At 32.9% G+C, this 14656-nt stretch overlaps 1 long non-coding RNA gene across 2 annotated transcripts; it reads left to right on the forward strand.

Annotated features, from left to right (window-relative positions):
- The first annotated feature begins 875 nt into the window (after positions 1 to 875).
- On the forward strand, positions 876 to 10299 carry LOC111917706 (uncharacterized). 2 transcript variants are annotated; one of them, XR_008231444.1, is made up of 12 exons: positions 876 to 1875; positions 1978 to 2038; positions 3792 to 3901; positions 3992 to 4069; positions 4151 to 4244; positions 4321 to 4452; positions 5849 to 5967; positions 6434 to 6564; positions 6821 to 6914; positions 8047 to 8089; positions 9810 to 9922; positions 10115 to 10299. It is a non-coding gene; the product is annotated as an uncharacterized LOC111917706 (long non-coding RNA). The 2 variants fall into 2 exon arrangements; XR_008231445.1 differs by lacking the exons at positions 876 to 1875; positions 1978 to 2038; positions 5849 to 5967; ... (3 more) ...; positions 9810 to 9922; positions 10115 to 10299 and adding an exon at positions 4527 to 4595 and having other exon boundaries at positions 3465 to 3901.
- Positions 10300 to 14656: the final 4357 nt, after the last annotated feature.

The following is a 14656-nucleotide window of genomic DNA, read 5'->3' on the forward strand; positions in this document are numbered from 1 at the left end:
AAAGAAGCAAAATTGTGTTTCACTCTCAATCGCATAAGCAAAATATGTCATTATTGTCGGTTGTTCCCAACTCTTATGATGAAAACCCATATTTTTGTGCTATAAATTTGGTTGATTAAAATCAGTTTAATCCATCATTCTTTCAACTAGATAAACTTATATCATCATATTTGAATACCAAGTTCTCAAAATTTCCTTCTGTTCTTTCTTCATCCAAGATATGTATCAACATTTAAACATCTAGCATATATTTATATGAAACATCATATGTAACATGACAATTTATGTATTTCTTTCTATGATTTTTTATACAGTTACATTTTGACATATTTATCATTATGAATCTAGATTGCCCTCCTACAAGTACTACTTTTTTAGATCTTAATTGCAACGAGTTATAATAAATCTCTACCATCACGAGGAACAAGACAATTACTAGTTAAAGCATGTATTAACCTTACATTCAATAGAATTGTACAACTTTTTAAAAAACATAGTGATATTGCAATGGAACCAAAGGAAATACACATAATGTCTGGCTTATCAAGAGGAAGGGGAGAGAGATGAGAATGATATGATGGATAGGAACAATTCACAAACCAGAAGCATGTTGATGAACGAATAAATAAGAAAAGAAGGAAGTGGTGGGGTGGGGCTAAGTGGTGGGCCCATTTCTTTTTTAAATAACAAAAAATAATAATTAAAATTAAAAAAAGTTGAGGGCAAAAAAGTAATTTCATATAGGTTTAACTAGAAAATTTTAATAGAGGATTAAAGTTATAATATTTAGGGACCATTTATGTCAATTGTTTGGAATACATATGGTAGTTGGGGGGAAACAAACCGCATTTTACAAAACTCACGATCCAGAGACATGTAGGTTATAAAGGTTTTAATTTTGGAATTGGTTTTATAAATGACCGTTGGAATTGGGAAGCCAAAAGGTTTAGGTTGGTGTATTGGCGCATAAAATATTACCTTCTCCACTCTTCCTTCTTCGCTTCACTCATCCCGCTTCGTTCTCCAAACACCGCCGGAGACGACTCGTCGCGACCTCTGTAATTCAGCTCATCGAAGACACAAGCACCCCCACCCTTGGTTGGACACTCATAAGCATGTTGGTAATCCTAAGGAGTTATCTGTAACTTTTCATTATTTTTCCTTCTTATTTTAGTTCTCTAGGGTTTTCTGTATTTCAGATGTTGTAATCTCCTCTGTATGTATGGATACGAGAAAAATCGAAGCATACTCTAGTTTTCTAACTACACAAGTTGTATTGCGACTTAAAAACAGAAGGAAACTACATAGTTTTCCTTTAGTTTTGTTGGCCGTTTCATAAATTTCTTCTCTATCTTTTTATTGCTTTTTTTTTCACTGTAAAATCTGATTTAGCGTGTCTGGTACGCTTGTTTCAGAATGTGTTCTTATGAATAACCAATTTTATCAGATCACGATGTTTTACTCAAATCTCTTTTTTTGGAAGATTTAATCACATAATCATTATTTTGTTTCTTGTTTCTCTTCTGTTGATTTGCACTTGAGTAATAAAATAACTCTCGTCAAACTCTTGCATGGTTTGAGTCATTGAGTGTATTAGGTTTACCATATTATAGTTTGTTGGTTTGTTTTATGAGGTTAAATCATGTTTTGATTGTTTATTAACATTTTTACTCGATTCTAATCTTATTTTAATATTGCCTAACAACAAAACAACATTGCTGTAACGGGTTATTATTAGGTTCACATAATCTGCCACATTTATCAAAATATAGTTGGATTCCCCATGTTACATGACTTTTTGAAGATTGTAAAGCTTCCATATGTATTTCAGTTACAAATTTATGGTTATTTGATAGGATAACCGGAGAAGTCAAGGTAAGAAACTAAACTGTACTTTGCAGATTACTTAATATTAATATACATGGAAAATGTCTCTAATAGGGTAATAATGAAAAAGCCTTTCCATATCGTTTATAGGCAACAGAAGTTCAAATTGCTAATGTTGTATGCATTGGATGATGGACAACCAAATGTTGAGGTATAAATGAATGTATATGTTTACATGTTCACAACATACATCACATGTTACTATGCTTTCCTATTAAGTAATCGTTTACTAGCCAATTTAACCATGTAGTGTTAGCTGTTTGATTTAAAACCTTCTAGTAGTGTTTTCTCATTCAAGTAGCTGACAAAAGAGCAGTTAAAAGAAGGTTATTACTGATGATGCAGGAAACAATGAGGATTCAGACTTGTACTTAGAGCCATCCATCACCAATATAAATAAAATTAGAAACTATTCCCATCTGTAAGTTTTTACACACAATTCTAAGAGTTTAAATGTTATCATTTTAAAATTATTTTTAGTTACTTGCCCCTGTAGCTTCTTCTCAACCTGATTTTGTATCAACATGGTTCCAATTTTTCAATAAAGAATTTATACTCAATGTATCCTTTGCATACCATGAAGCCTTTGATCATCTATTACATGTAAGTTTTTAAAGTGCATTGTTTCTCATTCTCCCATTTAAATTACATGGCTTTAATTATAATGAATATGCAGGCCTTTTGGTTGTTTCTTTAAATGACACGGGTCCTATCAACAGGTTTGTGGATCTTTTTAACATGAATCAGTTACCCCTGCTTCTGATCATGAACTAAATCCATGGGAATTGAATGTTAGTGCATTTCATGTGATACAATTTGTTTCCATCTTTTCATAAAGTGAAACTTGAATGACATGGATTTTTTGACAGATGTCTAATGCTTCTTCTGGTCAGCATGTTGGCTTTTTGCTCAGCAAAGAGGATGTGGGTGAGGTTCTTTCTGAAAAAAAAACAGTTTTATATATCAGCATGTTGTTTTTCTTTCCTACCTTTTCTATTTTAATCCTAAGAGCAACTTAATTAGGGCGTCTGTGGTTCAAGGGTTCCATAGAAGTCTGAAGGAATTGGAATGGAAGATTCCTTAAGTTACACACTTGGTTGACAAAATGGATGGAATTGGATTCCATTAAACTCCACCAAAATCTGTATTCAACAGATTTATCATTCCTATGGAAGAATTGGAATTCCTTTATTTATTTCTTCATTAAAAAGACTAAATTTGTCCTTACAACCAAATGTTGTTTTTTGAATCTTACACCTTCTTCTTTATTCTCACCCCTATTTATCCTAATATACAACTTTATAAATGCAGATATTTATAATCAATTGTTATATTATTAATTAGTTACCTATCTTCATTTTTAATGGCATTTTCCTTTTCTTTTAATGTTTATGAAATTTGAGTATGTTTGATGTTTATATAATTAGTGTTTGCTAGCTGTCTTATGAGTGAATTCTTTTCCAGTAAATATCTATTATTTTATAAAAAAAAGTCACTAAAGGGTGTTTTGGTCATTTAACATAATTTTCACTTTCAAACCAAACACAAAACAACACATGAAATGAATCGAAATCCTTTCCATTTTTATTCAACCATACACATGAAATATTCGAATTTGTTTTGACAAATTCCATTCATTATAAAAGTATTTTGCGAACCACAAGTTACTTTACATTACTCTGAGATTAATTGCTATTCTTAATTCCAATCCCTTTGATAAATTCCATTCATTACTCTGCAACAAGAAAAGGCTTTAGAAACCAATTACAAAACTTGGGGTTTAGAAAAGGAAAAGAAGATGCCCCCGAGAATCAAATTGTTAACATGTATGTTTTTACCCTTAACACCATAAAACACTTGATGCTTTTTATGTTCTTATTTAGTTTTTCTGTTAATGTTTAAAGGTACACTTTTAGTTCCATTGAATCTCAAATACCTTTGCTTTATCAAATTACTTCCTTCAATCCATTGATTACAAGTTGACAAAGCATGGAAACAACATACTGGTGTACAGGTAGCTATAGCTATGAGTCTACGACCCTGTTTGTGTATTTCCAAAAATATCCCTCTGTTTCTAAAACTTTTGCTTATTTATTATCTTTAGGAAAGGATGTGCTTGTTTTCTTAAAAAGATTCTGAATATTGCATGGAAAAGTCCTTCAACACTTATTTAGTATGCTTGGTAATTCTTTACAATTTATGTCTGTTATTTAGTAAAAAAAAATATTTATTTAAAAAGTGTACTTTCTTTTGGCAAATTTAGACATCAGGGAAGAGAAATGCCACATGGTGTGGTCTTTGGTGGGTAAAAATGTTAGAAACAAGTGGTCAATATAAAGAGGGTGCTGGTGTTTAAGGTAATAATTCAATTCTGTTTTTGTGAATAAAAATAAAAATTTGAGAATTTTGTGAAAAAACTTAAATTTTTTGAAGGAACCTCTTCGTTTAGCTGTGATGCTTGAACAAGGATCTGATTGCTGTTACCTTTTAGCCAAACCAATTATATTAAGAAATTATGGATTTCATTTCATTCTTTCTGATGATCTATACAAGAAATGCCATCAGGTATTGCAATTTTTGTTAATATTTTAATAGATATTTTTCTTTAATATTTACTCACAAGAGCAATGTATTTGTAGCTTTTCATCCGAAAACAAGAATCATTAACTTGAAGGGTATTTCAAGAAAAACTTCAATTTTTTGAGAACACATCATATGTCCTCCCCCTCTTTTATTTTGAATTTTTTTAACTCAATTTTAGATTATTTAGGATTTCACTGTTTGGGTTGTATTGAATATCATGAATCCTTGGATTGCATCAAGTTCCTGATTACATATGGCCATCTGGGAAAACCTAATAGCATCTCCAAAATGATATTTGTTATACTTTCCTTGATAATTATCTTTCTGTTACATAAACCTAATTTCATTCCTTATTATATATAGTAGCAGTTGATGCTTTAATGCTTTTGTGCTTCACTGACTTACTAGAGGGTAGTGATTGTTTAATGGAAGACCTATACGAATGAAAAATCTATCTGCATGTGGGATCGTAACATAGTCAACCCCAACAACAAGGCTCTGCTGCTGCCTTAAGTTAATCCAATTCTTTAAACCTGATTGATTGCTTTGATGCCAAGTACTTTGACTTTATAATGTAGAATTTGTTGTTCTTGTATTACAACCTTTTCTTGATTTTGGAATAGAAGAAGCAATCAAGGTTGGTTTGTTTCATGAAAGAGAAGCATTTCGAGGGAGGGTTTCTTATAAAACTGTGAAATAAAGCTCACTTAAAAAAATAGTTAAGTGAATGACAGATCATCTGGAAGGGATCCAAGTATAAAGCTTTGCATCTGATCAGATCATGTTTAAAGGCCAACATATATTTTTCCTTTCTGAAAATTATAAAAGTTGGGGTCATATGAACTATGATAACAACAAGTCTCAAAATGTATGCTAAATTTTTTGAAGGAAAATTGTGGGAAATAAAAACGTACTCTGCCCTCTTTTACCGATATGTACAAAATGCATTATGATTTACTTAATAATAACAATGTATTTATCGTTTTTCATCCAAAAACAACAATCTTTAACTTGAAGAAATGCTAACAGGTTATTTTTGATTTTTTTTGGTGGTGTTTCAAGAAGAACATTTTTGAATTGGCACTGGGAGATTACATAGCTGATGAATTTGAGAAAACATCATATGCCAAGTGCAATTAAGTTGGTCAATGTTAAACAGTTTATTATTTTTTAAGGCGGATTGTGTACAAAACAAGTACTTTATAGTTTATTTATCTGCATTTTTTTAAAGATACACATGGATGATTTATGCCAAGGCATGTATATCACTTGTATGCTAATTAATCCATGTTGGTTTTGTACCTTTCCAAAGAAATCTAAGTTCATGACAAAAATGCTCTTTCTTTTTTACTGACTTGCTATATTTTCATTGGTGTAGGTCCACAACTTGAAATTGCTGAATGACATGGCAGAACTGAGTTCAACCTACTGAGTTACACGATTATATAACAAAGCATATCAGATGATGGGTGGGAGCAATGAAAATATGGTTAGAAAGTATGGCATAACTAAACCCTAAATCTTTAAAAATAGTATCTTTTTGAAAATATGGTACTCATTTCATTGTTTGATAGTATTGTTTTTTGTCTCTTGTTCTCAACTTTAGCAGCCCATTTTGGCAATGTCTTCTTCATCTCTTCTATTTGCATGTTTAAGGAGCATAACTATATCCTAATAATCCCTGAAAAGTCTCTCTAAAAAAGAATATTTTTTTAAATTTTGGTACTCATTTCATGATTCCATAACAGTTTTTGGTCCATGGGTTTTCAACTTTAACAACACAGATATTAAATATTTATTTCAAACATGAACCATTTTGCCCTTGTCTTCTTCATCTCTCTCATTTCCATGTTCAAGCAGCATAAATAACAGCCAACAAAATTCTTCTCTTTCATTAATAAAAAAAAGAAAAGTTTCATCTGATATCTGATATGTTTAAAAATTATTGTTGTTATTGTTTCAGATCATCAGAAGACACAAATGTATTTTCAAGATCCTCTTCAAAAGAACTGTCTTCATGGGAGCTTCCAAGATCTCTCTCTTGCGAATGGAACGTAGAAGCTACTTGATACAGTTACTACTTCAGGTGTACAGGTAGCTATAACTATGAGTCTATGACCCTGTTTTTGTATTTCCAGAAATACCCCTCTGTTCCAAAAACTTGTGCTTATTTATTATCCCCAGGAAATGATGTGCTTATTTAGTTAAAAAAAAAATGCTAAATATTGCATGGAAAATTCCTTCAGCACTTATTTAGTATGCTTGGTAATTCTTTAAAATTTATATTTCTTATTTAGTAAAAAAACAAAATTATTTACTTAAAAAGTGTACTTTCTTTTGGCAAATTTAGACATCAGGGAAGGGAAATGCCACATGGTGTGGTCTTTGGTGGGTTAAAATGTTAGAAACAAGTGGTCAATATAAAGAGGGTGCTGGTGTTTAAGGTAATAATTCAATTCTGTTTTGTGAATAAAAATAAAAATATGAGAATTTTGTGAAAAAACTTAAATTTTTTGAAGGAACCTCTTTATTTAGCTGTGATGCTTGAACAGGGATCTTATTGTTGTTACCTCTTTATTTCATCTCATTCTTTCTGATGATCTTGTTATTGCAACTTTTGTTAATATTTTAATAGATAATTTTTATTTAATATTGACTGATAATAGCAATGTATTTATAGCTTTTCATCCAAAAACAACAATCGTTAACTTGAAGAAACTCTGATTTTGGGGATTATGTTTTCAAAAACAATCAAGAAGGTTGGGATTTGATACATACGTTTCATGCATGTAGGATTAATTTTGCCTAAATCAATGTACATTTTTGCTGTTACATGGTTTGTTTGTTTTTTTTATCAACTGTAGATTTCATATTCATATATACACACTTAATGTAAACCCTCTGGCCTTTACATTTCATTAACCATAGTTACAGATTTTGTTGTTAGTGGTAGAACAAGGGTTTTCATCTCCTATGCTATGGTATGTGGGGGAGATTATTATTTAACAAAATAAAAGACAACTTACTTTTGTTTATGGTTTCAGTTCTTTTTAGGGCTAAATGCAATATATAACAACTTACTTTCCTTTCTTTGTGTTAAGTATCCTAGTTTCATTTTTTTTTCTATTACAGTATTCTACTTTCAACTTTTCAGATTAAGAAATTAATAATTATTTAAGTAAAAATACCATTATTATTGAAGAAAAAAATTGCAGTTAATGGTTTTTCTTTGTTTCTCTTTCATTGATTTGCGTCTTACTAGCAAAATAACTATGGTTAAAATCTTGGATTAGTCATTTGGTCTGAATGTGTTAGGTTTGACATATTGTAGTTGTAGTTGGTTTGTTTGTGAGGTTCAATCACGTATTGATTTGTCTATTAATATTTTTACTCCATTCTAATCTTATTGTAATGTTGGCTGGCTAACAACACCACCTTATTATTAAGGTCACATAATCTGTCTGCCACACTTATCAACACATAGATTGATTCCCCATGTTATATAAATTTCTAAAGATTGTAAGTAACGCTTTATTTATGTATTTAATTTCTAATTTGTTTGTGGTTATTTGATAGGAAAAGCTGGAGAAAAAGCTAAATGACCATATACGGTGCCAAGGTAAATAACCAAACCCTACGTTTGTATGTTGTAGTTGAATGTTATTTAGATGCTAAGCTATAAAATCTTATATTAAAATATTATACTTTCATAATCTAACTTATGATATGAAGACATTGGAATTTTATTATTTTTCCTATTAGGTCACTGTACTTTGAAAAACTAAACATGTTTGGTTTTGGATACCATTTATAGCATTATAAATTCAAAGTTTTTATTGTGAAGATAGTTTACTATCAAAATCTAACCAATTGCCTGCAATATTATACTCCAAATCGTAAACTTATAGTTTCAAAATCCACCCTTTTAAGACAATGTAGTTTTAATACATTCTACTTTAGAATCTAAACTTGTTTAACCATGGTTACCAATTATAACATTATACTTTATATTTATTTTATTTTTCATATTAAGACACCATAGCTATTCATTAACAATCATTTTTTTAGTTTTTAACAGGCTTTGAGTAATTATAGTTCTCGTGTGTTAGTGAGTAATAAATACACTGTCAAATTATTCATTTCTCTTATTGGAAGTTGCATCTTTCCACATAATTGAATCTCACTCAATAAAATGTTTAAGTGAATGAAGCTTCATTGATTTAAATTTAGTCATGTAATGTTTTCTGTGTTGATTTTCATATTAAAAATATTAATTCGTTTTGAATAATGGCAACAAGAGAGGCAGAGATGAATCATCAGATGATGCAGCAAGTTTCTTTACCAATGATGATGGATATCACCAAATTGGTTACGATAACAACAACCCTCAAAACATATGTTAAATTTTGAAGGGAAATTGTGGGAAATAACAAATAAGGGTGTTCTTATCATTGAATCTCAAATAAGGTTAATTATGCCTTCATGTTAGGAAATTACCATCTTCTATCCACTGATTACTAGCTGACAAAACATGGAAGCAATATGCAGGTAGCTACGAGTCTATGAACCTGTTTGTATATTTCCAGAAATACCCCTCATTTTCCTAAAACATGTGCTTATTTATTACTTCGGGAAATTGTGTGGTTTGTGGTGGGTTGAAATGTTAAAAACAAGTTGATGATGTAAAGAGGTATTAAACAATTCTCTTTTGTTAATAGAAATATTTTATACGAGAATTTTGTTAAAAAAAACTTCATTTTTTACAGGAACCTCTTCATTCAGCTATGATGCTTAAACAAGCTTTTTATTATTTCTTTTTATCTAAACCAAACCAAACCAGTTATATTAAGTGCGGATTTCATTTTTAAAATCAACCATATTAAGACATTGTTTTAATTTCTTTTTTCTAGTAAGACCATGTATTTCTAATTTCTTTACCATTAAGATTTTTTTCGAAAATCTAACTACTTATATTATTATACTTTCAAAATCCAACCTATTAAGAAGTTGTTTAATTTCCTGTTAATCTGAAGGCTAAACTTGATTAGCATTATACCTTCACTTATTTTCTATTAATATTGTACTTCAGTTATAACATGATACTATTTCTTATGAAATTATACCTTCAAAATCTAACATATTAACACACACTTGAGACACAATGTACCTTTTTTTAATCTTCTATTATGACATTTTGTTTTACTATTAGTATTTAATAGATTTTTTTTCTTTAATATTTATTCATAAGAGCAATGTATTTATAGCTTTTCATCCAAAAACAACAATCGTTAACTTGAAGAAACACTAACAGTTTTTTTTTCTTCTTATTATTTTTTTAGTGGACGACTAGGGTATTTCGAGAAAAACTTCAATTTTTTAGTTGAAGTTCTCTACTACTTTTGTCACTCTGAAATCCAATGAAGACCGATGAAATGCTTAAGAGCTTGGTCAGGTTGAGATGATTATGTCTGATAAAAGCAGGACTTTAACTTGTAACCAAATGGAGTTCAGGAAATGCTAAAGCAGCTATTGCTATCTCTGTATCAGAAATTACACAGATGGATTTGTTGAACTTACCTAATATTCCCTTATACATGTTCATATATGTTTTTCATTCTAATGTTCTGATTTGTTAAATGTGCAGACACCTGAGATTCTTCATTTGTTAAAGCAGATCAAGGAGAAGCTGAAAGAAGTTTGATCAAATGGTAAATTCTTTTGGTAGCAATTAACAATTTTAAACAGTACAAAATGCAATTTTATAATTTAAACTAAGACAAATAGTACAGTTCCTTTATGATATTTGGCATGCCGTAATATATAATTACATACTACCTCTGTTCCAAATTAATTTTCCACATTTGACTTTTGAAGTCTTTATTCTTCAACTTTGACCTCAAATGATAATACTCGATGCAAAATATATGAATGGATTGTATTTTAAATTTCTTTTCATTGTTATAAGTTTTATCAAGTAATATATAACACAAATAAAAATATTTAAAGTCAAAGTTGAAGAAAAAAGACTTCAAAGTCAAAAGTGGACAATTAATTTGGGACGGAGGGAGTATATTAAAATGGAAAAATACCATAGGAACGAAATTCGTTTTATTCGTTTCTTTTTAAATTGCAAAGTAAATATGAATTATGTTGGATTGATTCATTAGTTTTTAGTCCTCCTTTTTCCTCTATGGATTTCCATCAAGGTTCTTGAATCTTTACTTTTAAGTCCAACTGAATTTTGGAAAAAAAGAAGAAGCTTATATCAGATTGTGTATTGTTCCTGATATGAGGCACATAACTTTTTTTTTTCTCAAGAAGTGTTGCACTGATAATGTGCTACCTAGATTAAAATGTCTTATATTTTTTGGATTTGTGTCTTATCATCTGGTTTGTTGTTGTTGGACTTTAGCAGCACCAATAGAAACTTTACACCAAAATAGAAACAGGGACAGGAAAGCAACTTTACAGGGGACAAAAGTTAGAAGGGAAAAACTGGAAAAAACTATGCAGTTTTTGGTAAACTAAACAGGGACAGAGCATACCAAAGCTTTTTGATGCTTTTCTTATTGAACTTCATAACAGAGAAAAGTGACATATCAGTCACGTACGTAGCAGGTCTATTTAAAACAAAAACTTACATAAAAATAGGAACTAACTCCACTAAGCTAAAGACCAGGACTTTCAAACACTAGTTTGATTTATTCCACATTAAAATAAAACACGTGAGCAGCAGCCTCTGAATTAGCTCTCAATACTTTCCCCCTTAATTCAGAGGCTTAAAACTTCTTGACTCCAATAAGATTCCGCATTTCTTCATGTTTAATTCTTCCCAGTGTCTTGGTGAGTATGTCAGCCTTCTGCTCTTTGCTGCTTACATGACTCACTGTTATCTCCCCATTTTCTATGCATTCACGAATAAAATGGAATCTTATATCTATGTGCTTGCTTCTTCCATGAAAGACTGGACTGTTTATGAGGTCAAGTGATGAACGATTATCAACCAGTAGAGTTACAGGTGGCACAGTTTGCCCTGTTATTTCCCTGAGGAGTCTTCTAAGCCATATTCCTTGGCAAGCTGCTAGAGTGGCTGCCATAAACTCTACTTCACAGGAGGATAAGGCAACACATCTCTGTTTTTGTGAGGCCCATGTAATCAAATTTCCATTCACATAAAAAGCCATTCCACCTGTACTTCTCCTATCATTCACATCATTCCCTAGATCACTGTCAGTGTATCCAGCAATCACAACTTCTTTTCTTCCTCTTGAGTACTTCAGACCATAGTCAAGGGTGCCTTTCACATACCTGAGTATTCCCTTAACAGCTTGAAGGTGTTTTGTAGTTGGCCTTTCCATGTAGCGGCTTACTACTCCAACCGCAAACGATATATCTGGACGGGTATGGGTTAGATACCTGAGTCCTCCAACGATGCTCCTGTATTTTGTGGGATTCTCCAACTCTCCTTCTTCATCCATGTGAAGCTTTAGCTTGTGTTCCATTGGGCTCTTGGTGGGATTACAATCTAACATCCGGGTCTTGATGAGTAAATTCTTAGCATAGGCTTCTTGCTTTAGTGTAATCACACCATCCTGTTGACCTACTTCAATGACCAAGTAATATGATAAGAGACCAAGATTACTCATCTCAAACTTGGTATTCATATCGCTTTTGAAGTCTTGAACTTGCTTGTGGCAGCTACCAGTCACATGTAGGTCATCTACATATACCCTAACAATCAGTATGTCACCATTGTGTTTCTTGGTGTATACTGAATATTCATGAGCACAACGAGCAAAACCCAATTGTTTTAGGTATCGATCCAAACACGCATTCCAGGCCCTCGGGGCCTGCTTTAAGCCATACAGAGCCTTAGTCAGTTTGTACACCTTGTTCGTCTCTCCTTCTTTCTGGTAACCTTCAGGTTGTGAGACGTATACCTCCTGTTCTAATTTGCCATTAAGGAATGCTGATTTCACATCAAGATGGTGCACCCACCATCCATTAGTTCTTGCTAAAGCTAGAATGAGGCGTACCGTTTCAATTCTGGCCACTGGAGTGAAAACCTCGTCATAGTCGATTCCGTGTTTTTGGACGTACCCCTTTGCCACAATCCTCGCTTTGTGCTTTATGATCTTCCCAGTTGGGTCTCGCTTCAACTTGTACACCCATTTTAAACCTATGGGTTTTCGATTCTTTGGAAGATCGACTAACTTCCAGGTGTTGATTTTTTTTCAATTGATGCCAATTCGGAATCCATAGCAGCCACCCACTTGCTACTCTTACTTGCCTTTGTGTATGATGTTGGTTCTCCATCATTGCGGATCATCAACAATTCTTCTGGGGGTAGGTTGATTTCGTCGGTGTTCTCGTATAACTCGGTGAGCAGTCGATAGCGCTTCGGGGCTCTACCGCCTGTGGAGCTTGAGGCGGTGCTGGGAGTTGCTATAGGAATTGGAGTATTTGGTGTACCAGGTGAATTTGGCGTACCTGATGTATCAATAAATGGGCTTGACTGAGAGTTGACTTCAAAATTAATGGGCTGGGAGTCTTCAGCCCACTCATCATTATTTAGAGGAGACCCAATTTCTTGTTGTGAGGTATTCGGCTCCCAGTCGACTTCATCATCATAAGCCTCGTCTAGGTTAAAACCTTAAACAGTGAAACTCATACCTGGTACCACTTTAATTTTCACACACTTCTCCCACACCCAGTCTTGATGTTCATTGAATACTACATCTCTACTCACATATATCTTCCCGGTATCTGGGTCTAGCTACCTATACGCCTTTGTTCCCTTTTCAATTCCCAGTTGAACCAGTCGTATGCTCCTCTCATCTAGCTTCTTCAGATGATTCTTTGCAATTCTCATGTGAGCGATACAACCAAACACCCTAAGGTGTTCCAGATTCAGTTTTCTTCCAGTCCACCTCTCGTAAGGAGTTGTATCACTTAAAGCTTTCGTATGTGCCCTATTCAAAACATATACCGAGTGAGTTACAGCTTCCCCCCCCATAGAATCCGGCATCTTCATGGTCTTTAGATTACATCTAACCATTTCGAGCACTGTTCGGTTCCGTCTCTCCACCACACCATTTTGCTGTGGGGAGAATGGTGTTGTATAATGTCTTTCCAAACCCGTTTCATTGCAGTATTGGGTGAATTCATTTGACAAGAACTCACCCCCACGGTCTGTTCTAAACATCTTCAACTTCTCCCCAGTCTCTACTTCTACTCTCCTTCTGAAGTTCTTAAAGACCTCAAATGCCTCATCTTTTGACTTTAGCAAATAAACCCACATTACTCTGCTAAAGTCATCAACAAGTAGCATGAAGTAACGGTTCCCTGAGGGTGTAGGAGGTGAAACAGGGCCACAAAGATCACCATGAACTAGCTCCAGCCTTTTCTTTGATGTATAATTAGAGTGTGAAGGAAATGGTTTTCTTACTTGCTTTCCCACTAAGCACCTTTCGCATGGCTGTGATGGAATGGACATATTAGGCATTCCTTTTATTAATTTCTTCTCCTGCATATACTTCATTGAGTTGAAGTTAACATGACCCATTCTCATGTGCCATAACCACGATGGGTCATTAGATTTTGCTATCAATCATATTCCTTTGACTTCTTCCAACTCTATTTTATAGAGTCTATTTGAGGACCTTCTAACCTTCATCAGTAATTTCCCAGTGACATCATGGACCCACAAAAATGGATCTTTAATTCTTATTTCATCTCCTCCCTCTGCTAGTTGTCCCAGACTTATTATATTACTGCATATGTCTGGGATATAGTATACCTCATCAAGCTTGCGTTGACTCCCATCCTTGCATTGAAAGACAATTGAGCCCTTTCCTTCTATACGGACATTTGCTTCATTCCCAAACTTCACATATCCTTGAATTGACTCATTCAGATTTCTAAACATGCCCTTATCTCCAGTCATGTGGTTACTAGCCCTGTGTCAAGATACCACATACTTGACTGACTGAAGATGTCACCTTGTGATCTTAACTGTGGGGTCACATTTTCTTCATTAAGAAATACTTCACCATGTTCGAAAGTTGATAGAAGCAAAGCAGGTTCATTGTCATGATGGTCTTGTATCAAATTGTTTTCTTGATTTCTTTCTCTTCTAGGATTCTTACACTCAACTGCATAGTGTCCAAACTCCTGGCAGTTGTAG

The sequence above is a fragment of the Lactuca sativa genome, chromosome 4 (assembly GCF_002870075.4).
Source record: "Lactuca sativa cultivar Salinas chromosome 4, Lsat_Salinas_v11, whole genome shotgun sequence".
In the NCBI taxonomy this organism is placed as follows: domain Eukaryota; kingdom Viridiplantae; phylum Streptophyta; class Magnoliopsida; order Asterales; family Asteraceae; genus Lactuca; species Lactuca sativa.